The sequence below is a fragment of the Centroberyx gerrardi genome, chromosome 1 (assembly GCF_048128805.1).
Source record: "Centroberyx gerrardi isolate f3 chromosome 1, fCenGer3.hap1.cur.20231027, whole genome shotgun sequence".
Lineage (NCBI taxonomy): Eukaryota > Metazoa > Chordata > Actinopteri > Beryciformes > Berycidae > Centroberyx > Centroberyx gerrardi.
The window spans coordinates 11,960,697-11,984,895 of record NC_135997.1 but is presented as its reverse complement, the minus strand read 5'-3'; the positions used below and the strand labels follow the sequence as shown (position 1 = coordinate 11,984,895).

The 24,199-nt window shown below is 39.9% G+C and overlaps 1 protein-coding gene across 1 annotated transcript in view; it reads right to left on the bottom strand.

The window, feature by feature from the left end:
* lmo7b (LIM domain 7b) overlaps nucleotides 1–21,705 on the bottom strand; it is an 82,036-nt gene extending 60,331 nt beyond the window's left edge. The window contains exon 1 of the mRNA XM_078289893.1: nucleotides 21,520–21,705. The gene's annotated coding sequence lies outside the window, so the exon portion shown is untranslated. The remainder of the gene's footprint in view (nucleotides 1–21,519) is intronic.
* Nucleotides 21,706–24,199: the final 2,494 nt, after the last annotated feature.

Here is a 24,199-nt window from a genome sequence, read left to right as displayed (position 1 = left end):
CCCCATACAGCGCTGCATGTACAGTTCTGCCTAAGGGGTGTTTCCTATGTTTACATTTCTAATTTTGTATTTTTTTCCTTTGTGCTATGCAGTGCTGTGAAACAGTCTTGTCTTTTTCTTTTCTGTATTGCAAAGACATGGTCTGTCAACAAATTACAGTACAAACAATAAAAGCGTAAATGTGAATCCTGTCCAATCTCTTGCAATCAATTTCCCACATACAGTAATGTGTAACTTTGTACTGTTGAAATTGATACATGCCATACAGAAAAAGTGCAGCCTTGTGCATTTTCAATCGTCATCAAAACCTTAGCCATAGTTTACATCAGAAAATACTTACAGAGTCACTGTTATATTGACAACATGGCTAAGCATTTTGACTATCTTGTTTGTAAACAATGACACAAGGACTTGTCATTCTGATGGCACTGACATGTTCATTGACATAAATATTTACTTTTGAGAGATAGACTAAGGATTTTGAGCAAGTGATGGGCTTTTGCAGGTAATACATTGTGTGGTGCTGTTTGTACGAATTGTTTCGAGAAATGCACTTACTGTTTTGCAAATGTTAAGGATGATTCGAGAAATGTACCAAAGCGACTGAGAAAAACTGTAAGTCTTTCTAAAGAGGATAATAAGGAGATGCTTATGTGCTTGTGCATGCGCTTTATAGGGTCAATTGGCAACTTTTTTCACAAAGTTTGATCAAAAGTTTACTCGCAGCATCTCCTCTCTTCATTGCCAAGGTATACCACTGCTGGGTGTGCTCCTATCAGAGAGCTGCATAGTCCTAATTTACCTGAAAATTATTTGGTAACATTTTATAATAATGATCACTAGTAAATGGTGAATTAATCATTATTTAATATTATTGTAATTTAGTGGTTAACTGACTAACTAATGATTAGCTAATTTCTTACACTGTTTACTAATTAAGTAAATTATATACTGCACATTATTTAATCAGAAAATAATTACATTCTAACAAATCAATTAATCTTTTATGTATTGTACCATAACTGTTAAGACATTAAATCAAAGATTAGTGATTAGATTAGATTAGTATAATAGTTGCAGAGTTTTTGTTGTTCCAAAACAAAATACAGACCAGAAAGTGAGTTTTGAAAGCCAGAAATCTCAGCACCTGGCGAAGTGATCGATCAACCGCCTGCCGATATATTACAGTCATTTTGTGCTATGGAATCTTATTGTTATTAAAAAGTCATCTGAATTTGGTTAGGGTTAGGATTAGAGATTCAAAATGAATAGGAAGACACATTAGTAAATAGAATAACAAAAAGTAAAATTTTAAATTCTTAGTAATGTCAGTATCGTATAAGAATATGCTTCCTGATATTTTCCTGATACAAATCTGAATTTGGATTTCTGTAATAAGCCCCCCGTACATTTATAGTAAAATTTTAAATTAACTCTTAGTATTCGTCAAAAACAAATGTCATGAACAACAGTGCATTGAATCCATGGTCCAAATGGAAAAGCATTGCTGGATGTGTGCCAATGATTGGAGGGTGGCTCACATTACATCTAAGGACCTAGTAGTGTATGAATAGGTTGCTCTGTGTGTGTGTGTGTGTGTGTGTGTGTGTTAATTTGAGGAAGCATGTAAAGATGAACCGTAGTATAACTTCAGTTTTCAGAGCACTGGTTGATGTTTAAAGACTTCTCAGTCTATGCGGAAGAATACTGTTAGTTAGAATTCCCATGGACTGGCTGGTTGTGGGGAGGTCCAGTTACACTGGGACATAATCCATGCAATTAAAAAGAAATGAGAAAATAAAATCAATGCAGATCGCTTACACTGTGGTGACAAAAGACTCAACAGGGGACAACACAGACCTAAATCTTAATTAGCAAGAATAATGAAGCTGCAGCACAAAGGGCAATCCAATATAGGAATGCAGTGTGTTTAAAAGAATGTGACTTCATTAGCAAACCCATTTCACATGGCACTCCCAATCTTTTACTTTGATGCAGATGTGAACGGGCAAAACAGAGGACACAAACTTTAAAGTATAAGTTAAAACCTGATCTGAAGCACAGCATTTAGTCTGCTTCAAACTTACAATTGAAAATAAAATGGTGGCTAAGGGTGAAGGCGAACTCTCAGAACTCATTTTTTGCACATGCTTCCAAGTGCTTGGTTTGTAATGGAAGGGTCCAGGGTTAGAATCTATTCAACCCCAATGTTTTTGTTCCTCTGAGCTGATACAGTACATAACCGTCATCACCCTCATCTGTCAAAGGTCACGGCCAATCCTAACCCCATACCACTAATTTCATTAATTTAACTCTTCTGCCCAATGCATGCTGGGATATGCTCCAGCCCCCCATGACCTAGCCTGGTTCCAGACTCCTGAATCGCATCCCGTCCACTCTTCAGATTTTGTCGAGCGATTCAGAGAGTCTGGTGTCGCTCTAGTCAACGTCTTGTTCTCGCTCGGAGAAACAATCGAGCCAATCAGCGCCTTAGTGGGCGGGACTGAAGTTTCACTGGCGTTTTGGCAAAATAACATTTGTTGAAATCACCCCCTTAACCAAATGCTGTCTTTACAAAGACAATATTTTGCCAAAAACTACCGTCATTCTTGGTGAAGTTAATAAATACGCCCAGCAGTGTCACTGAAAATAATAACGTCAGAGCGGCCGGATACGTCACTCACTAGTGATTGGTTAGGGGAAAATCCCCCCCCCACACACACACAGAAAACGGCTAACATGGAGGCAATGTCAGGCTGAATAATGGAGTGGTAACAAAATGGCCATTCAGGCTGCCCATTAGCCTGAAAAGGAATAAGTGGGTAGAGAAATGAATCCATTGTAGCAATATATATATAACCTTTAGCTATTATTTATTAATATGAATATATATTGATTTCCTTCCTCTTTCTTCCCTGGAACAAATATTTCCACAATCAAAAGGTTCTTAGATGTATACATGTTAGCTAAAGGAAAGCTTCTTTTTGAGCACTTCCAGCCTAAATTTAACTTGACAGCTTATCAGCAAGTCAATACAAAGGAGGGTAACTTCACTTCTAAAACACACAATTATTGTGAGCACTTTGGTATGTAGGCTAACACACTTGGTTTTGATTTAATTTGATTTCCTTCACAGACATTTCATGGTGGTCCACAAAAGGCAGGGCTCTTAAATACTAGAAACATTTCCACAGCAGAACCAAGTGGGCCTTGCTAGGATAAATTGTATTCTTGTTAATAGCAAATAATAAAAAATGCCACCATCTATAATTTATCTGAAACTATCCTCAACTGGAAAAGCAAGCTTTCTAGTAGTCCAAACAGCCCCAAGATGTTGCTGTTATTATTTGTATTTATACATTTTGAGTGTGAACATGTCTGTAAATATTGACAATTTACATTGCAAATAAAAAGAAACCTAGAAGTAACCTAGTTAAAACCATGTTCTGATACAATGCCTTCTTCCTTGTGTATATCAAAACAAATCCAAAGTCAATCAAAAGCTTGATTTTGTTCTCAAAATCAACTTGAAAACTCTTCTGCACAAGGGAAGTTGTACACAACCATGAAGTACGTGCTTGATTTGTATCCAACACACCACAGAGTACAATTCAAAACAAGCAGTTTATTACAGCAAAAATGTAACTGGTGTAGTGTAAATCTAACCCAATGGCCTCAACATGTCATTGTCTTTTATTTGTATATAATCTTGAACCCATTTAGAGGAGGTACAGTTGAGAAGTAATGGACATTTATCCAAGTGACACATGGCTTGTGTTTCTGTGCCAAATGTTTCCAAAAAATGTTTTTTTAATTCTCACACAAGAATGGGTAAAATATTTAAGCACATGTAAAAGCCCAAGAGTAATATTGGACAACCATGTCTGGGAACAAATAAATGCATACATACAATTACTATTAATACTCATATTAATATTCTTTTCTCTCTTCCCTTACTCTCTGGCTGCCATGTACATAGCATTGAAATCACAATTTGCTACTAAATTTAGCGTTTGAGGGTGCAGAATTATTTTAGGTTTGGGCTGACTGTGACTAGCCAGGCTTCCTGCTGTGATTCTCTACTGGTGGTTTTCAAGTGTGTCTGATTGGGGAGAGGATCAGTTATCTCAAACTGCCTTTCCTCTATCCTCCATATATATCTAATAAAGCACTTTTATAAGCTGTGAGCTGAATTTGCCAGTTAGCTTTAGAGTTTTAAGGTGTTTTTCCATTTCCATGATTGTGTAATTACCGTGATTCTCTCTGTTAAGTTCCCTGTGCGCAAGAGCAGTTTTGAACAAATTGCAGCTGTTGGATTTGAGAGGTTATAAGAGAATTCTAAGAAAATCAATCAGACAATGTTTATTTGTATAGCACATTTCACACATGAAATGCAATTCAAGTGCTTTCAAAGTGATTTTTTAAGTGAACGTGTGATATAGGTACAATATAAACTTCTTCCCAGGAACCTCCTTCAGCTCCTCCTGGGGGATTCCCAGCTACTCCCAGGCCAGCTGAGACATGTAGTTCTTCCAGGGCATCCTGGCTCTGCCACAGGGTCTCCTCCCAATTGGCCTTGCCTGGTACACCTCCAAGAGGAGGGGCCCGGGGGGCATCCCAGGGGCCCAAACCACCTCAACTCTCAATGGGGAGGAGCAGCAGCTTGACTCCAAGGTCCTCAGCCCGTCACAGACAGTAAGGCCAGCCACCCTATGGAGAAAAAGCTGGTGGTGGATAGCTCTAAGTGTCCTCAAGTCTATTTCTATGACTGTATATAACATCCCTCAAATTTGCATATTGACAATGGTAGGAACCCATTATCTCTCAATTTCCTTGTCAATTGTCTCTTATTGCAATACCTTAATCACTCGATCCCCTCTGCTTGTTTGTTTTACCTGAAGTAAATCATGATTCACAAATCTGTATACATTACTCTGATGCAACTAAATCTTTACCAAACAAAGTATCTGGCCGATTAAGCCAAATTAATCAATGCAAGTAAATCCAACTAATTATGGCACAAGGATGAAATCATTTTGAAACTTGACGAATAAGCTAAATCAAGCACATGCTTTTAAAAGCACCATGGCAACATTTCATTAAAATGTGGACAAGTGGTAATTAATTTAACACACATTCTGTGCAAAAAATAATTAAAGTGAGGGCACAAATAAACTAAAAGGAGGTCTATCTTGAGTGCATGCTGTATCATCTTGTGCCCTCGCATTTGTCTCCTTACAGTATGGTTTCAGAATAACAAACTGGTAAAGACTTGAGTAGTAATTTATTGAGTAATTTGGGAATATAACTGCCTTCTGATGCAAAGTATACAGTCATTATATAAATACATTTGTTATACAAATGAACCTCTTCAGATATAAGGTACACTGGCTCTGGTCATAGAGTAGTGGGCTAGATTACCTAGATAAATATAAATGACAGGATGCTTAGAAACTGGGCTGGGAGTTAACATCCATAACAGGAATCATTAATTGAGCTCTCCATAGGCTAATGGGGTGCAAAGAGGTGATCTGAGTCACCAATAGCAGCATGTCAGGTGTAATCATACTCATATAATAGTCATAATCATCTCCTTTTTTAATTGTATATTCAAAAAGAGGGAACCAAGGTATATTTCAGAAGTTCTTTTGTACTAAAATGTCATTAAAGTAATTTCATTGTAGCCATTTCTACTGCTTAATGAGAACATTGACTAGACAAAGAAAATGCCATGAGCATGAAGTAAAACATTTCCCACATTTAAAAAAGCTTTTGTTCTAAAGTAGTCCTATAAATATTTAACTAAGATTTATTATAGGTTTAAGAGCACTTCTTCCTTTGATGTGTTTAAAGGTGCACAGTGTGAGGCAGCTTTCCTGCAGAATAAATGCTGCATTGACACTGTATGCTTAACCAAAACAACAGCAGAGTCCCTCCAGAACAAGTCTTTAAGCATCATGTGCCCTGAGGTAATGGATTTAGTCTCCAGGATTAGGCCAACCAGAGTGTCTTGTGTATATCTCTCATTGACCAGAAAGCCAATTTGCAGCAACCCCGCTCAGTTTTTAATCAAACCGCAGCTCTGTGTATGAACATCTTCAATGTTTCCTCGACATGGGTAACTGTCACAGAAGACAACACACCATTTGCTAAACAGTCCCTTGTTACTTCAGTTTTGTGTGTGTGTCTGATTTTCTGTGCCTTTTTCTGTGACATCAAACACACTGTGAAATGGGACTAAAGTTGCAAGGATGAGGGTTGCACCCCGCATGTAATTTACCCAGGGACTTCTGCCTGGATCTAGAGGAGGTGAAGACAAATTAGATAAAACATTAGGCTTAAAGATTCTGTGCAATGATCTTAATACCAAACATCCAAACATATTGGTGCCTGCCAGCATTGCTTGCCACTCGGTACTTATGGCCTAATCAATCACAGGGTTGGAAAGTTTCTTCAAAACTGGGACTTAGAGCTGTTTCAGTGGAACTGGCGTGAAAGAAAACCCATCATTCACAGGCAATATTTGACAGCTTATCAAAAATCGTATCTTAGTCATTTAAAGCACAACAAACCAAATGATTTTTCACCAAAGCTGACATTTTTTGTGAATTCAGAGGTATGAACTTTGATTGTGCATGTTAATGTGTGAGAATCTTTTGGGTTTTTTGGGTTTGGATATTTGTTGTTGCTGCTTGGATGTTGTTTTTGTTTGCTTTGTTTGTGCAGATTCATTAGAAGCCTGGACTAAGTGTGTTGACACTCATTAGCCTTGTTGGTCCTCAGTGGTTTTCAGTGGCTGTGTTTACATGCACAGAGAATTACATTCTTAACCCGGCTACCCAGTAACCTGATTTCGGGTTGATGAATGTAAACGTCATTAGTCGGCTAGAAAAGCCCATGTAAGCTCATCTCACTCCTTTCATGGACTTAATGGACTACTACCATATTTACAATTGATGCATACATTAAATAGCTCCGCACTAGACAATTTTTTTTTATACATCAAATAGTCAATTGCATCTTTTTTCATGAAAGCCTCAAAGAGTTATGAAACTCCAGGTTAAACATTAAGAAAAAAAGCACTAAAGTCTAAACAATATAGCATAATGTAATGTTATGCTATTCAGAACAATCACAAACTATTCAAACGTTGAATCTTCTTACCTAGAACGCAGTTATTAAAATACCTTATCATGATTGACCCACACAACTACTCAAGCAGACTTCATCACACAACCACACACTTTTTATTCATTTTCAATAATCATTACATTTCAACTGCATTATAATAAAAGAGATTGTCAGTACCTTTTTGATTATCTCTATGACCGATCTATTAATCTCATCACTCAGAAGTCATGATGTCATCCAAGACTGGAAACAAATGATCTTTCTACTCTAGTTTTGTGCCCGTTTCTACATCGCAATTAATGGTGTCGATAAAAGACTAGAGGTGTTGTCTGTATCCATGACTATCATCATCACTATCACAACATTTTTTCTCACTTATTACTTTATTTGACAAGACACTCACAGCTGGCAAGTATGTACCTAAGCTAGTTTTCTCTTGTTTTTACATCATGACAGTAATGTTTTCTAAAATCATTGTGTGCTCCTGCCTCATGAATCTAAACATAGTGTTATAGCAGTAAGGATACCTGGTGAATAGTCAATGTCCCTGACCGTGACCACATGAGCAGGCAACAAGCTGTCCACGTCAGATTTCTTCCTCTTGAATGTTGAGGTTTCTCACAGCTGTCTGGATCTTTGACAAGTCGTCATACGATGCCTTCCCATTTGGAACGTCTTTCTCTTTCGCCCCAAGGTTGTTGGCAGCCCTATTAATTACTGCACCTACTTCATCTGACAGTCCTTTTCCATGGCCTGGCTTTAAGGAATTACAAGTCAGTCTCTTAAAACCCACCTGGAATGGATGAGTACAGAGGAAAAGGAAATAATTCTCCAATCTCTCCTGGGTGTTTGGCCCATGACTGACCATGTGGCGTGATGTTAATCCTTAAGTCTTCTCATTTAAATGCTGGGGGAATTGGAAAGTGGCAGAAAAGCCATGGTACAAAGAAGAAGATAGGAATGCAAAGTGTTCAGTTCTTTGTGTATGCCACAGCCGGGTGCAGAATCTCCTGCTGGTGAGAATCACTGGTGCACTGTAATTCTGTGCCATATTTGCAGAGGTTCTGCGCAAATCAGCTTATTGTCATGAATTTCCTTTAGATTCATTAAAGTGGGTTATTAATGGTTGTTAATGAGGGATTATTAATGAGGTCTGCCATGAACTGTACTTTTGCATGTAGTGTATACACAGACATTATCTGTGATTGATTGATTTTGTCTTTAAAAAAAATCACTATAAGATTATTTAATCTCTGGACTCCCTGTCTTTTCTTTAATATTTCGATTTTCCAGCGAATGTGGTACTTGTTTCAGCGTCATTACTTGATTGCTGGTGGTAGTGTGCTGTGTGTGTGTGTGTGTGTGTGTGTGTGTGTGTGGGGGGGGGGGGGGGGGGGGGGGGGGCATGGCTGACGTTTTCAAAGAATGTCTCACTATCATTTGTCATATTTGCTGGTGATAGCTTTTAATGAGTTTCACTGCTTTTGATTTGTTCTGAAAAACCGAACTGTGTGCATATTTTCCAAGGCAGTATTTCTTGAATATTTTAACAGTGATTTACTTTTTCCATTTTCTGCATTTTCTACATTTTCTTCCCTTGGACCAAGGATCTGTCGATTAGATTTTGGTGATGATCCTGATCTGGGATTTAACAATTTACCAGCAGTAGTGTTGGCAGCTTTTTCAGCAATGACGCAATAAAGAGTTTGTAGGTTGGCCAAAAGGCTGTTTGAAGCTGTTGAACTTTGAGTTGTTGTCTAGAGAGATGGAGCACAGCTGCATATAGATGACCCATCATCCTCATACACACAGCTTCAATGAAACATAGTACTGTTTATTTTCCAACTAATTTCTATCTACTTTCCACAGATTAGACCTGCAAATTAAAGTGGCATTTCACACAATTATTTTGTGACTTATTTCAAATAAATTGTCTCTTAGTAACTATAGAAATCTTTATGTTAAGCAGGAACATTATAACAAGAACAGACACAAAGATAAAAACAATACATAAAAACTCAAATGAAAACATCAGCCAATGCAGCAGTCTGTCTCTGCACTGTTTTTAATGTATTTTGGAAAACAATGACTTCTAGAAGGTAAGACAAACCTGCAGTAGAACAGACAGTAGGAGCTTCTGCAAATACACCAGTGGGTTTAGAGTTTTCGTAGGCAAAAACGGTCATAGGAAAAAAATACAATTACACCAGTGTTATCCTGTAACAGTGACCTTAAAATCACCACAGATGCTTGGTGCTCCATCTTCTAGATGACTGGGACAACTAGAGCGGCCCATTCGCTTGTGCTCAGTAGTTCCAATACTCCACTCTGCACCAGCCTCTCTAGTTCTGCTTCTACTTTAGGTTTGATGGCACATGGGACAGGTTGTTTTGGCTTGCTGTCAGCTTAACAGTGATGTCTTTCATACCGCCAAGTTCTCCATTGAACACCTTTGATGCTTTCTCAAGATCTCCTGTAGTGAACCCGTGTCTCCGTCACGGACCAGAAGCACGTCTTACCAGTTCAACTGGAGCTTCTCCAGCCATCTGCGGCCTAGCAGAGCTGGACGCTTTCCTTGAATGATGTGCAGTGGGAGCATCCTTGACTGCTTGTTACGCTCCACTGACACATCCACAACTCTCAACATTGGAAGAGGCTCACCAGTGTAGCTCCATAACTTTAGCTTAGTTGCTTATGGGATGAGGCGTTGTAGCTTCTCCCTGTACACAGCACTTGCATCCGCACAGTTTTGCCCTCCAACAGTGGTGTCACCCAGTATTGTCACTGTATTTTCATCATCAGACTCGTTCTAACTTTGTTCTTCCTGTTCATGTTCCATCTTCTGTACATGTTTTGTTTTGTTTCTCCTTTGGTAATTACACTTCGCTGCTGAGCTTCTCTAGCTGCCATCTCCATTGACGTACTAATCTATAGCCTTTTCCAGTTTTAGGTTAGCTTCTGTTAGTAAACGCTTTTGAATAGCTTCACTTCATAGCCCACATACCAATCTGTGTCCAAATTCAGATGACTGTTTCAGAGCAGCAACAAAATTGTGCAATGCAAAGTGGTCCTTTAATATTTTCACTATCTCCTCACCAGGCGTTTCAGGTTGTACTAAGTTTAGCAACAGATTGAATGTTTTGCCTCCCATAACACTCCAGAATGTTGGAACAAGAACATCTTATTTAACAGACTGATCTCACAGAAAAACGTGAAATGAACACGACATGTTAACGGCAAATTACATGTTGGTGGAACGTAAAGTGTTAAATTTACGTTTTCTTAACCAAACTTGTTTTACTTGCCTAAATTTATCCAAAGTCGTTTTACTTGCCTAAATTTAACCGTTAACCAACCTTTGGGATGTAATTCAATTCGTAGTGGAGCAAAGGTATTTAAATTCGTGGCAGAGGAACGTATTTAAATTTGTGGTGGAGGAACGTAATTCAGTTCATGGTGGAGAAACGTTATTTTCCCATAATAAGTGTCCACAGCACGTAAATCGCTGTTTTAGAGATCGTGTTCATTTCACGTATTTGTGTGAGATCATGTTGTTATTTAATATGGTTTGCCAGTACAAAGTAGTTAAACCGTTCTGTATATGCTTTCATCAAATGGTCCTATGTTTCCAACCAATAGTGCCAACCAATGCTTGGGAAACTTAATTGAACGTGAGCATGCAGAAAGAAAAAAAACATCATGATGAGTGACCAGATTGATGGATTCAGATGATCATTCTGAGAAACTTGGAGGAGCACTATCTTACTTTCCAGGCTTAGACATGTTGAAGTTTGACTTGGTGAGGGACCCATTCCATTGTGATGCCACCTGTGTGACCCTGGCTGCCAGCGCTATTGAACAGCTGATTAAACTGTCATGACATCGGACTGCATTCTCGAGTTTCGGTGGTGGAGGATTACTCAGAACTGTCACCATGTGCATTAAAACTGTTGGTTCCCTCTGCAAGCACTTATTTGTGACAAAAATGTAGTGTTGTTATATGCATGAAGTCAAAGTACCAGTCCAGGCTGGATAGCAGAGACTTTCAATTACGCCTCCTTGATGGGCTGCAGTATAATGCACAAGCCCAACCATCTCATTCGACAAAGGTGAGTGAAAATGAACAAGTGCCAACATGCTCTGACTGTGTAGCCTGACACAATTGTAAATCAAGGCTAAATGTGAACTGTAATATGGAAACCAACTCAAGTGCACATGTGACTCCTAGGCTGCACTATGCAATGGTAGTAAATAGTCTTCTGTGATACAATATTATGCAAGGACCAAGAAATGTCAAAATTTTAAATGACTGGGTTCATGAATTTTTCTGGCCTTAAAATGGGGTTGTTAGGCAGAAAAGGTTTGGCAGTGAAACCTGATACAAAAAAACGTAGGAGTTTCATTGTCTTTTTTTTCTATCCATTTACCTTGACCTATCCAAATGTACGACAGTCACAAGCTACAGGAGTCATGGTTCTTATTTCATGTACCTCATCTAATGCTTTATATGAGTGTATAACTGGAATAAAGTACTGTTGGTCACTCACTATACTTCCCTCTAGCTGCAACCATACTGTATGCCTCGCTGCTCAAATCATGATTGGTAATACTAAATCACTTCAACTTGTCTTACGTGTCTTAGAGGTAGTGAGGAAGTCTTTTTTGACCAAGCTTGTCAATTATTGGGTGGTCAAAAAGTGTGTAACTGATTGCATCATCTCACAACTTGGTGCATCAAATTATGACACATAATTAAGTTGAATGGCATTTTAAGGGTGCAAGATAGAGCATCAGCTATTCTCATTACTCAGGATATATGCAGCGCACAAGAGGAAATTGCTCATAATACATGCCTATGCTAAATGTGTAATTAGACTGTTAATAATGAGCATCGAAGAGCGGCCTTTGAAATATTAACTGTTGCTTCAGTGTCGCAAAACATCATGATCATTTCTAGACCGCTGAGAGCATCATAGTAGGCAAGCTGTGATGATTGTGAATATAATATAATTTGAAGAGGGCAATGGACTTTAGCTCTGGTTCCAGTGATAGCAACTCATTTGGTAACACCAGAGAACCATTGTATAATATGACCCCCCCAGACCTGCAGGAGCAGTGGTGTCTGTTAAGACTGGAGGGCATACAGATGGGAAATATTCTGTGCTGCTAAATGTACCTAGCCTATGTAGCAACACCATGTTGCAATCTTAGTGCATGTGCTTTTCACCGAGGTGGCAACCAGCAGCATGTCAGCATCTCATGCATATGCCAAAATACACCTCTAATTTACAGACATAACATGACATTGAAAAAGAAGCCCAGCCAACAACCTGTTAATGATTCAGATTTAGAATAAATCCAATTTAGCTGTAGATACATAGCTTGCAACATGATAGCAAAGAATGCATTAAACATTAAAAATTGCAGCGGCAGGAGGGAAGAAGGGGACTTCAGTCGGTGCAGAGGGGAGTGTAGTTCCCTGTGTTCTTGTAGTGACGTCCCTTGAAGAAGGTGGAGCTGGATAAAGACCAAATAAAAGAGGATCAGTTCTCATGGCTCAACCTGCTGGAGCTGTAATGTTACGGGCATACAGAGTGAAAATACGAGTCAGATATTTTGTTTATATCAAACAGTGCCAGTGCAAGGCATCAGTTCCTCCTTGGTTTGATCAGATGGATCACCAGTGGCTGGAATTAAAGTATCGGGAGTGGGATTCATATCGTCCCTCAAGCCTATACATCATCCTCTGATTCAGAAATGTCGACGGACATGTTGACGGCGAGACTAGCAGGTAAAGTGTAAGATACACAGTCAGCAGCAGCAGCGGCAGCAGGGCGAGCAGCAGCAGAGAATGAGCAAGTGAGTTTGACAGCTTAAATAGACCGCCCAGTTGGTGATGGCAATATGCAAACTCAGCTGACACATCAGCTGATCCAGAGCACAGCGCCACTCAAGTTGCCTGACTGAACTAGCTTTGTAAGCTTCGCTTCATTATCATGCAGTGAGTGTGGATCACACACTAAGGATTTTGTTGATTGATTCTGGACACTGAGATGGAAAGAAAAAAAAACCCAACAACAACAAACACACCTTAGTCACTTTAATTTTAACTACACTTTACCGATTACTCAAACGGCAAGACATGCACACAAAAATTCTTTATGTGATCTCTGAACACTTGACAATCTTTAAATATTGGGAAAGACAAATCCCCCTCAAAGTATATGATGGTTGTGATATTTTGGGACACAGGTTTCTCACGTGATTACAATCACTGACATCACTGTTTGATAGTGTGGGCGTTGTGAAGCCCGTTGAGACTGTAACTTGATTGACAATTTCAAGAATTATTTAAAATGATCAAAAGTGCCCAGATATTCCTGTCTCAATAGGGTTTGTGGATTTTTTGGGTAAAACATGCATGAATTTCATGTTTGATATAATCTATAAATATTGCTCTGTTCACCTTTAACCACTTTGAGTCCCTACATGAAGAATCGAGGATATTCTGTCATGGTGATTCAGCCCAAGCTTCCCAATCTGGTTCCCAGTCTAGACAGCTAATCACTTCAAATATAGCCTACATAGACCAATGAACTTTTGTTTGCAACTGTAGTCTCTAATGGGGGCAGGAGCTGTGTATATCGGGTTAATTTGGACAATACTTTAAGTGTTAAAGTACTAATCAACATGGGAAAAAAATGGTACTTTCCCTACAGGTTTTAATCTGTATGAATTTTAAAAGATCATACCGTGACTAGCACAATTATGACAAAGTTCAATAAAGACACAATGTTTAGTTAAAAAGCTGAAATGAATCATGTGGTCCAATTAAAGAGACACTGCATTGAGTGGGCAGCTTTGACACAGCTTGAATCAACGCATCCCCATGCTAATTCGATAAATAATAGAGAGGCACTATTATTAATGAAAAGGATTAATTTTGCTTTAATGAGATGCCTTTTAATGGGCACCGAGTGTCACAACTCATAAGGGAGCACACATGCCCTGAAGCCAGTGGAAAACATATTGTATTACACTGATACAGGTACAGGTAGCTGAGCGTATGTCGATACAGAAACCTCCACGACAGCGCCAAAGCAGTATGAGATGCTGGAGCAAACTAAACATCAAACAACAAACTAAACTCAGAGCCTTCAGTCAACACGTGCCCATAATGCAGGAACCCCTGTGGGGCAGTCAGTGACAACATCCTCTCAACAATTTTAAATACAGACTAAAGACCTGTCTAATGTAACAAATTGCTTAAGGTTTTCCCTGATTAATGAAACTCTCTCTTTCTCTCTCTCTCTCTGTCTCTCAAATTATGAGAGACTTGCTTTATTGGCATGACAGCAAAAAGAAAACCTATGTTACCATATGCAGTCAAATGGGGTAAGATTGCAACACTGACTAATACTTAATAATGAATAATCAGTAATCTAACGAATATCAACAATCATATCAACAACAGTATAATCAAAAGTAGTTCAGTAACGTTACTAGTTCTAATTCAATTCAGTCTCTCTCTCTCTCTCGCTCTCTCTCACACACACACACACACACACACATACATACACACTACCACAATCTTACTTTCCCTTAGATTGATGCATGCAAGTTCAATTTTATTGTCCTTGTTTTTCATTTTTGCATCCTGTTTTGTTAGATCTGTTTGCTCCTCGGTGAGTTTTATTTGTCGTTTCTGCCATCAAATTCAGTTGGATTTTTGGCTCCTTTTTTTGCTTGTTCATTTGTCTGTTTCTTTTGAGGTGAGTTGTCTTTGCAAGCTCCTTCTTTTTTTAATCTCACCTGCACAATCTGTTTCTTTTTTCCACTCTGTGATGACTCTCCACCCCTGCCAGCTCCTCTGTGTACACAATGAATGGAATGTTGTCACTTCACTGCTATTGTTCACTGGAATTTAGGCATAATTTTGTTCATGTCAAATCTCACTGACAGGATACGTCATTTACCCAAGTTTCTTCAAAGTCGGGCCAGTAGTTTCCAAGAGGGAGTGTGATTAGTTGGCTGATCCATTGTTGACTCTAGCGGTGTGAACAATAATAATAACTGTTCACACACATATAGTTTATGGGCAGACAGTTTTATGTGAAAAACTTTCTTGACAGGCAAAACATGTTTGAAATGCAGCTTACATAGAAAGAAAGCTGAACCAAAATCTTTGCGAGGCATGTCATAAGGAAGGCCAATGCCATTCTCGACTGTCTCACCGCCCTTAGAGGGCAGTTTGAGCTTTAGAGTATGTAGCTTTTTTATAGTATCTAAACTCAGGAGTGAAAGAACCAGGGATTAGGGATGGGACGATATGCTTATCTCACGATATGGGCTTCACAATTCGATACAACCACGTAATAAATAAAAGTTCAATGACAAAGTAGCGTTCTAGCGATGGCATTGGCTTGCTAGAATGTAAACAACTATTTAAAAATGTCATCTCATTTGTGCTTGCTGCAGCAGAATAAAATCTAACTAATATCACAATTCATTTTTCTGTCCCACATATTGTCACATTTTGAATTTCGATATATTGTCCCATCCCTACCAGGGACTCATTTATCCCCACTGCAATTAGACTGCCTAGTTAGCACGTTAAATTATGCAGCATCTTATTTCTGGTCTTATCAAATGATGTTTGTCCATATAGTATATGTTGCAGCAATTTATATAGTATAACACAAAGTAGTAAATATAATACAATTTTGAATTCAAAGCCATAGGTGTGTTTTTAAGAAGCTTCTGCCTTTGTAAATGAAACAGACCCCGCATTGACCTTCTGCTATGGCGAACACTATGTATTATCCATGTGGTTACATACGTCAAGGCTGCAGCATGGAGAGAAGTCTGAGTGTGTAGGAGTGCTGAGGAGGTTCTTGTTATACTAGCTATCATTATTTTTGAATATTAGGTCTATCTATAGTTGCATCATCTACATTAATATCAAGCTCACAAACATCAGTGCGACCTACGTTGCTGTCGATATGGATCAGAACCCTGATGCCCTGATGATTTTGTGACCATGAATTAATTACTTTCTATAAATAGGTACGAGTCAACTGCTCTAGTCAACTACAAACAAATCGATCTGCCCTGTGTGTGCCAACAATGCTCTTTCTGTTTGTTAAATCATGTTTAATAAGAGATTTTATCAAGGCTCAACATTTCAATAGTTATTTTAAAAAGAAAACTTAAAAAGTTTATTGGCGTTAGGGCAGTCTGAGTGTGATTAAATGATGAATTCAAAATTTTGCAAAGCCTCTTGTGTGCATACCAGTCACTAATTGGAGTATTTCTGTTATTTTTCTATCTAGATGACGTACACACACACACACAGCAAGACAGGAAAGGGAACTTTGCCACCCTGACTCATTGAACAAACAGTAGTGATGTGAGAAGCTACATATTTTCACAAGCATCATTAAAAACTAGATCAAACATCTACAGTCGAAACCAACTCTAATCACTAATCATTATCTTGTGCAACAGTAGAAGTAGCTCCTGTAACAGTCAGTTGGATATCGGCAGTATAGACAGAGCTGTCTGATTAAAACATGCCTCGTTTCAGAACAACCGCTCTAGACAGTGAACATTTTTCCCGTTTTGAGAACGTAGCCTACTTTTCCTCTGCTCTGCTTTCTGCTACCCTACACACACATTCACACACTCGCCCCACTGATTTATTTACTTGATGAAAAATGTCCTCTGTCATGAGAATTGAACTGTGTTATTTGTGGTGCTAAATTTTCAGTGTGAAATATGTGTGATGTGTTCAGCAAGTATGGTCCTGCAGGTGGATTTATGTTATTGATACAGCAGAAATACCATCCATTCAGACTAACGATACAGCATAACAGAGAACCCCTTAAAGTTTGTATTTAAGTTTATCACATATGATAACGCAGTGGGTAGAGCTTCAGCTGTTGACAAATTTATGGAAGTGAAGCAGAGGCATTTAATTAATTATGCTGTGCAGCCATTCTGTCAGATGTATCCGTTAAAAGAGACCTGCTCATAAATAATTTGTGGTAAAATGACAACGTTTCAACAGTAATGGTTCACATTACTGTACGGAATCATTTGCTGGGGAGAAAAAAGTCACTTAAATTCTTACTTAATGCTATCTGCACTTTTGAATTGAAGAAGGATGACACTGCAATGAAATGGTAATGACCCATCTTCTGCTATGAAGGGAGACAGCAACTGTTTGAACGGAGACATTAATGGGACAGTTGAGAGAAAGCCTGACGGGCATGATCCCGAGACGCTGTATGCACTCATCGCAGGAGTGTGTTTGCATACAGTATGTGCATGCACAGTGACATGAACTTTATCAGTGCATGTTCGAGTGACTTTTGGGAGTAGAGCAGGTGTGCGCCCTCACACACGGCCTCAGCATCAGTTCCCATCTGTGGACAGGCCATCTGTTGCTCATCTCTCTCTCTCTCTCTCCCTCTCCTCCCCTCTCTCTCTCCCTCTCTCTCTCCCTTGGTAAATACTTTCATTTGTGAGTCTATATGTGGTTTGCTACAGGTGCTGCATCAATAATAACCAGATGCAGCAGCGCTTTCGGCTTTCTATTAGCCTTGCAGGCAGGACATTCCTGCGGTCTTATCTCCTACATGCCTGATTAAGCATTAATTATTGAAACCTCATCTTTACTCACTACTCTTTGTGCCCCTGTAAGTAAAGAGGAGAACCATCTTGTAGAGCTACTTACTGTGACTAGGAACCGAATAGCAATTACTGATACAGTACACTTTCTGCGCCCCAACTAAAGTAGAAATCGTCCGACCTTGCATACGACTACTTAGAAATAAACTGACAGACACTGATGCATCACTATTACCACTTTTTGTACCCACGAAAGTCATATGGAGAATCAGAGTCATCAATACAAATAGCTCATATGTAATAAACTAGCACATATTGATCTCACTATTATGTTTTACGAATTAATCCATATTATACATAAAACCAATAATAAAATGAGTCCCACCAGAGATTTCTCCCCTGGGTCCCCTTCTCCCCTGTTTCCCTCAATATCTTTCATTTTATGTTTTTTCAATTTCAAGACAAAACGCCAAGCAGACAAAGCTCGTTCCAAAAAGAGTGAATCTGGGGTTGGCTTTCCCCCGTTAGCGAGTATTGAAGGAGAGGATGGGGATGAAGAGCAACAATTGTTTTCTGTTGAACAGGTAGGTGCCGGTTAGCTTAGCAATCAGCTTTTCTACTACAACAAAGTTACGCTAACAACGGTACACACACTCGCTCTGACCAGAACTCCGGTTACTCTGTATTAGGGTTTGGGATCGCTACCATAGCCAGAGTGGCTTTTAGATATAAAACGATTCAGCAGTGGTTTTGGTTGCAGGTGTACACACCCATTGCTAAAAGGTTGATGCCCAGAAACATCCCAAACATTAAAAAATAAGAAAATCCAGGCAGAAGGCAGGGTCTCTGCAGACACAGACTGATGATGATTTAGTAGGATAATTTTTGGATGAGTTTCTGCTATTTCAAGGGGGAAAATCCTGCTCAGTATGCCTTTGAACAACCAAATTTGTGACAGTTAAACCTGAACATAAGAAAATAATACAGTACAATCCAGGACATGATGCTGCTTTCCTCTAATGCTTTCCTGTAATGAGGGAATAATTGCATGAAAATCAATATTATTCATTTCCAGAAATCGCATTTGTCAGTGTTATTTAAGAGAGAAAAAACATGCAACACAAGTTTCAACTCTCTGGGTCTTCGCTACTTCTGGAACTACCTGCGCCCGTACTGACCTCAGACTGAGTTCCCCCACACATTTCTCTCCTATGTCTCCCCTACTCTCTCTCCCACTCTACTTTCCACCTGTCAAAAAAAAAGAAAAAGAAAAAGAAATACCAAAGGTAAGTGGACTGCTCACTCTCCTTAAAAAAAAAACTCACTTCTCTGTCCCCAGGCCAGACTGGAATGGTTTGGCTTTAGCTGGAGGAGAGCAGGTCTGCAGTCTGCATGTCGAGGCCATCTGCCAGAGTGGATTTTTCAGTGCAGCGGGGTTTGGAGCTGTGAGTCTGGCAGTTATCTATAACTTCTGCATCTATAAAACACCTCATTGTGAAACTTTGATGACAGCCAGACTCCATCTGTCAAACATACGCTGTTATTTTGGGGTTTGTTGTGTGCCTGGAGACAGAGCGAGGAGGACGGCGGATTCTGTAGCATGTCAACAAATTTAGAACATGACCTGCTGACCTTTTTTTACCAAACATACTACAAAAAGACTGTCGGCGGGGTTAGATGGATTCAAAGCCCACGCGATCTCATTATTGCATGTTTGACATAGCCATATAGGTGGCTGTCAAAGGAAGCAAGCATAAGGACTTGTACCAGCACAGGATGGAGTTTCCTTTTTAAAGTAAAGAAGTAAAGAAGTAAAGAAGCTTTGCTGTAACAAACCACTGCTCAACAGGGAGAAAAGGGTTGGTATGCAATCAATATTCCTGCATCAGTCTAATTGATCGTTACTCTGTGTGTATTTTGTGATGCAACAGAAATCAATACATTCATGCACAGGTAATATGAGGATTCTAAGTACATGGTATCTTCATGTAAAATGAAAGATGAACAAGATGAAAACATGTATTGGATTACATTTTCTGCAAAAATCATTGCGTTGCTTAAATTGTTTAAGTAAAATGTTTTCACTTCATATATATATATTTTTTTCCCTCTGGTGTTTTTTGAATGCTTTGCAGCATGAACGAGGTCACTTCTCCCAAAACATTTTCTATGGGCGTGATTTAACCCCTTGCACCCTGAGGTTCCCCTTAAATTTCCTCTTAAGTACCTTCAAAGTACCTTCAAAGTTTTCCATACTGTACGACAATGTCACATAGATATTCTGTATTTGCTTGTTCCAACGCTTCATTGAAGCTACAGCACGCTTATATTGAGTGAAATATTCAAACCCAAGATGCAATTTTTTTATGGCTGCATCATTACAACAAATGGGAAAAAATGTGTGCATCATTTTATACACATGACCCTGTAATTAAGCATGACATATTTGGTATCTTTGGAAACCTTAGGATCTTGACTAGAATTTAAAATAAAGTTCTGTTGGTTTGAACAAAGCTTGGCTGTGAAACGTGTTTGTAGTGATGGTCCCGCATGAGGGACCTTAGAAAGGGTTTTAAACTATGTTAAGTTTCTCTCTTTACGTTGAGTGTTGTTTTACATGTTCCTGCTCAGAATGCGGCGAAAGTCTCCCGCTGTCACTCCCCCAGATAACTGAAAGTGAAGGAAAGATTGATCATATATGAGCAGGGGCGGAGCTAGACTCTCAGCACAGAGGGGGCGGAGCATTCTCGAGGGGTCCTTCTGATAAAGTCATTTTAAAATTCACAACTGTAAAATAGCTGATATATCCTATCCTATCCTATCCATGAACACAAATTGTCACTTATTGAGCCAAGCAATCCAATGTCTAAGAAAACATACAGTGAAGCCAGAGCCACTTTGTCAGACAAGCTTGTTCTGAAGAACAAAAAAAGAAAACAGGTTGCCAGTCGCGTTCAAATGTTTCAGCACCAAGGACAGCGCCCGGTTCAGCACCACAGCAACACCACCACACAGACAGCGACAGGCTGTCGCTGTCACTATACTATACTATACACTATACACTATACAAACACTATACAAGGCATATTCAAATATAAAATAGACACGGCGGTCTATAACAATTACAAGGCCTCTTCAAATACAAAGTAGACAGTAACACCACAGGCAGTGACACAGATAGGTGCCGAGATGCGGTAAGCATGGAGTTGAACAATAGATTAATCTAACATTCTGACTGATTTCTTCATAACCAAAATATAAGTTAAAAAGACTAATTATGGATGTTTCACTCACCAATTGTTGTCCCTGCTCAGCCTGCTGTAGTTTAGTGTAGTCCATTTGTGTAACATCCTCCATAGAACAAAATAATCCGAACAGGTTAACGAATTTTGTACATATCATGATGGTCCCTTTTTAAAACTTAATCCTCCTCTCCTTCATGGTGGCAAACCTGCCAACCACTTTGTCTTTATCAATGTTTATGTCCCGCTCAACACACAGCAAAGTGAGGTTGGATAGTCTGGCCTCATCCATGCACGAACGCAAATAGCTCTTAATTAGCCTCAGACGGCTGAAACTTCGTTCGGCACTGGCGCTGCTGATGGGAATGGTTCACAGACACACGTAAATTAGGCTATAATGAACAAGACTAGGTCAAAACCTAGTATATGGCTGGACCATGTATGGGTGTGCCACGTGCCATGGCTGACCAATGGTGTAACTAACTCCGCTGTAGACTGTTAATATACAGAATACATCCATACTGATCTCCGTTCCAGCGCGTCCCATCTCCTCTCTCCGCCGCTGTCCTCTCCACCGCGCCCACGGCCTGCACTGATCCTCCTGATCCAAGCCCCGGTCGCTCTGGTACTCATCGGTGCCGAAAACGCCGTTCGCCGGACACCTGGTGACGCATCGGCGTCAGGACCCCCACCGAAATCTCGGCCGGATCACTGGGAACAAATCGGCGCCCAGCTATCGGCACTGGTCGGAACCGAAGCCCTCGGTGCGCCGAAACCTCCATGCTTGTCTGTGTCTCTCTCTCCGCCGACAGAACAGAGGGCTGTCAGGTGGACTGAGCTCGCGCATATGCATCGAAATAAACGGCGATATGATATAATTGTATAGATTCTACTTTAGCTTCAGCTTACATGCATGATATTGGTCAGCCTGCTTACTGTGTGGGAGAAGCGGGCTCCCGATCTCAGCGGAGAAACAAGATGGCGGAGAAAACAAAACTTCAATTTCTGGCTCTGTGATCCTATGATGTGCCACGTGCCACGGCCAACCAATGGTGTAACTTCATCACTCAGTCAGTCAGTGACAGACATTCGCGTTTATAGGGCTGGCCCCGCTGTTGCGGTCCAGCCAAAAAGTAGCTCAGTAGGGGGGCCCCTACTGAGCGTGGGCCCTGGGGCGGTTGCCCCCTCTGCCCCCGTGGTCGCTCCGCTACTGTATATGAGTGACATTTTTGTTTCTTCAAATGGGTTTAGTTCTCAGTCACATCAACACAGAAAGGATGAGTTTTGTTTTTTTTGGTATTCTGTGAATGCTTTGCAACACGCCATCTGTGTGACCTGCTCAGCTGGCACATATCCAGTAAGTGGTGGCTGGTCCCGCGTCATGTACCCACCGCTCACACCTGAGGAAGAGGCAGCCACTGTGACACTTTGCCGACACTGAAGCAGAGGTCTCCCTCGTCCTCCCCGGCCCCCGTGTCCTCGGAAGGGCTGTGCAGGGAGGGCACAGCAACAAAACTAAACAAGCTCAACCTATTGACATCCTACTTTGAATTCAGGATGGTGAGTTTCACCGGGCGCCAGGGCAGTGAAGGCTCAAGCTCACAGGCAGATGTCAGTGGCAGCTTGGCCACATAAACTACCTAGAGCTTCTTGCAGTTTATTCTGGCTTTAAAAACATTTCTCCAGCTATGTCCAATAGATAAGTGTTTTTACTGTCCTGACTCATCCTGATAACACAAATGTTTGTGTCTAACCCTAAGGTATGTTCTTCATTTAAAAATGGCAACTGATAGGGACTTTCATTTAGAATTTTTCACTCAAACACATTTTCCCACTGAAAAATGCTATTATATAAACTTCTATAGCTGACATAAGTATTTCATCAGTATTCCTGAAAGTGCATGTGTCTAGGTCAGTTGAATGTTATAAACACATTCAAGGGTTACCATATAGAGAGGTCAAAACTCATACAGGTACAACAATGATGTACAACACAGCTACGCATTGTAAGATCTAGTGTTCGTCTAGGCAGCAGTTAGTCTTCTCTCCTCTTAGCGCACATACTGCACCTCATTAGGACAACTGTGATTAATAAATCACAGACAGACCTGGAATACGTGCAAAGACCACAGTCTCACGTGTATAATGGGAAGGTTTACATATGTCACCCTTATTAAGAAAAATGAATATATTTAATTAGTCATTCCCAGGAAGCCTAAGGCAAAAATGCATCACAGTTGTCAAGGTTACGGAGAGCTCTGCTTTCCTGAGCTAGCTTGTTCCTCTTGGGGAAAGCTCTGATTGGCAAAGCCTTTCCTACGGTAGCTGTTTTGAACACTTTTAACAACTTAATGTTATATACACAAGTATGCATTCAAGTATCTTGATTTCATTACTTAAGAAAAAATATAATTGCTTTATTTTTTTATTAAAGATTTTTTTTGGCATTTTATGCTTTATTGACAGAGAGATACTGAGAGAGAGACAGGAAGGTATGGGAGAGAGAGAGGGGAGGACATGCAGCAAAAGACCGCGAGCTGGATTCGAACTGACGGACTGAACCTTATGGTACGCGCTCTACTCGGTGAGCCACCAGGGCGCCCCAGAAAATATATAATTGCTTTATTTGTCAAATGCGCTGTAGATGTGATGAGAATTCTTATCCATTCAATAACGAATGGAACGACGAATTCGCCCCGCTGCTGCACAGAGCGCTGTTCACTTGTTTATGCAAAGTTTATTAACATTGAACGTGTCGCGTGTCCAAATTGCACCAAATCCGACACTGCACTTCCTTGGGTCCCCAGCAATACACCCGCCAAGTGTGAAGTAGATCGGACGAACGGTTCTCGAGATATGCGAAGGACACACATACAGACAGAGATTCCTTGCTTTATAGTATGATAAAGTGGCTGTGTGGGTTGACGAGGGGGAACAAGTCCTTTTCGTTTTGAATCTTTTTTATTACAAGCGGAAATCAAACACCATAGCTGCTGTCCCAGCCAACCTTTAAGGATCAGGGTATTCTAAAAATAACAATAAAGTATTAAAAGAAAAAGCAGCAGGTTTTGACGTATTTTCATCAATAAATTCATAGCCAATCAAAGTTGAGTCTGTGAAAAACTGCATGGATGGAAAATTGATGGTGATAAAAGTGTCCTGTAGGCAAGTGTGACATTTAATATATTTGCACT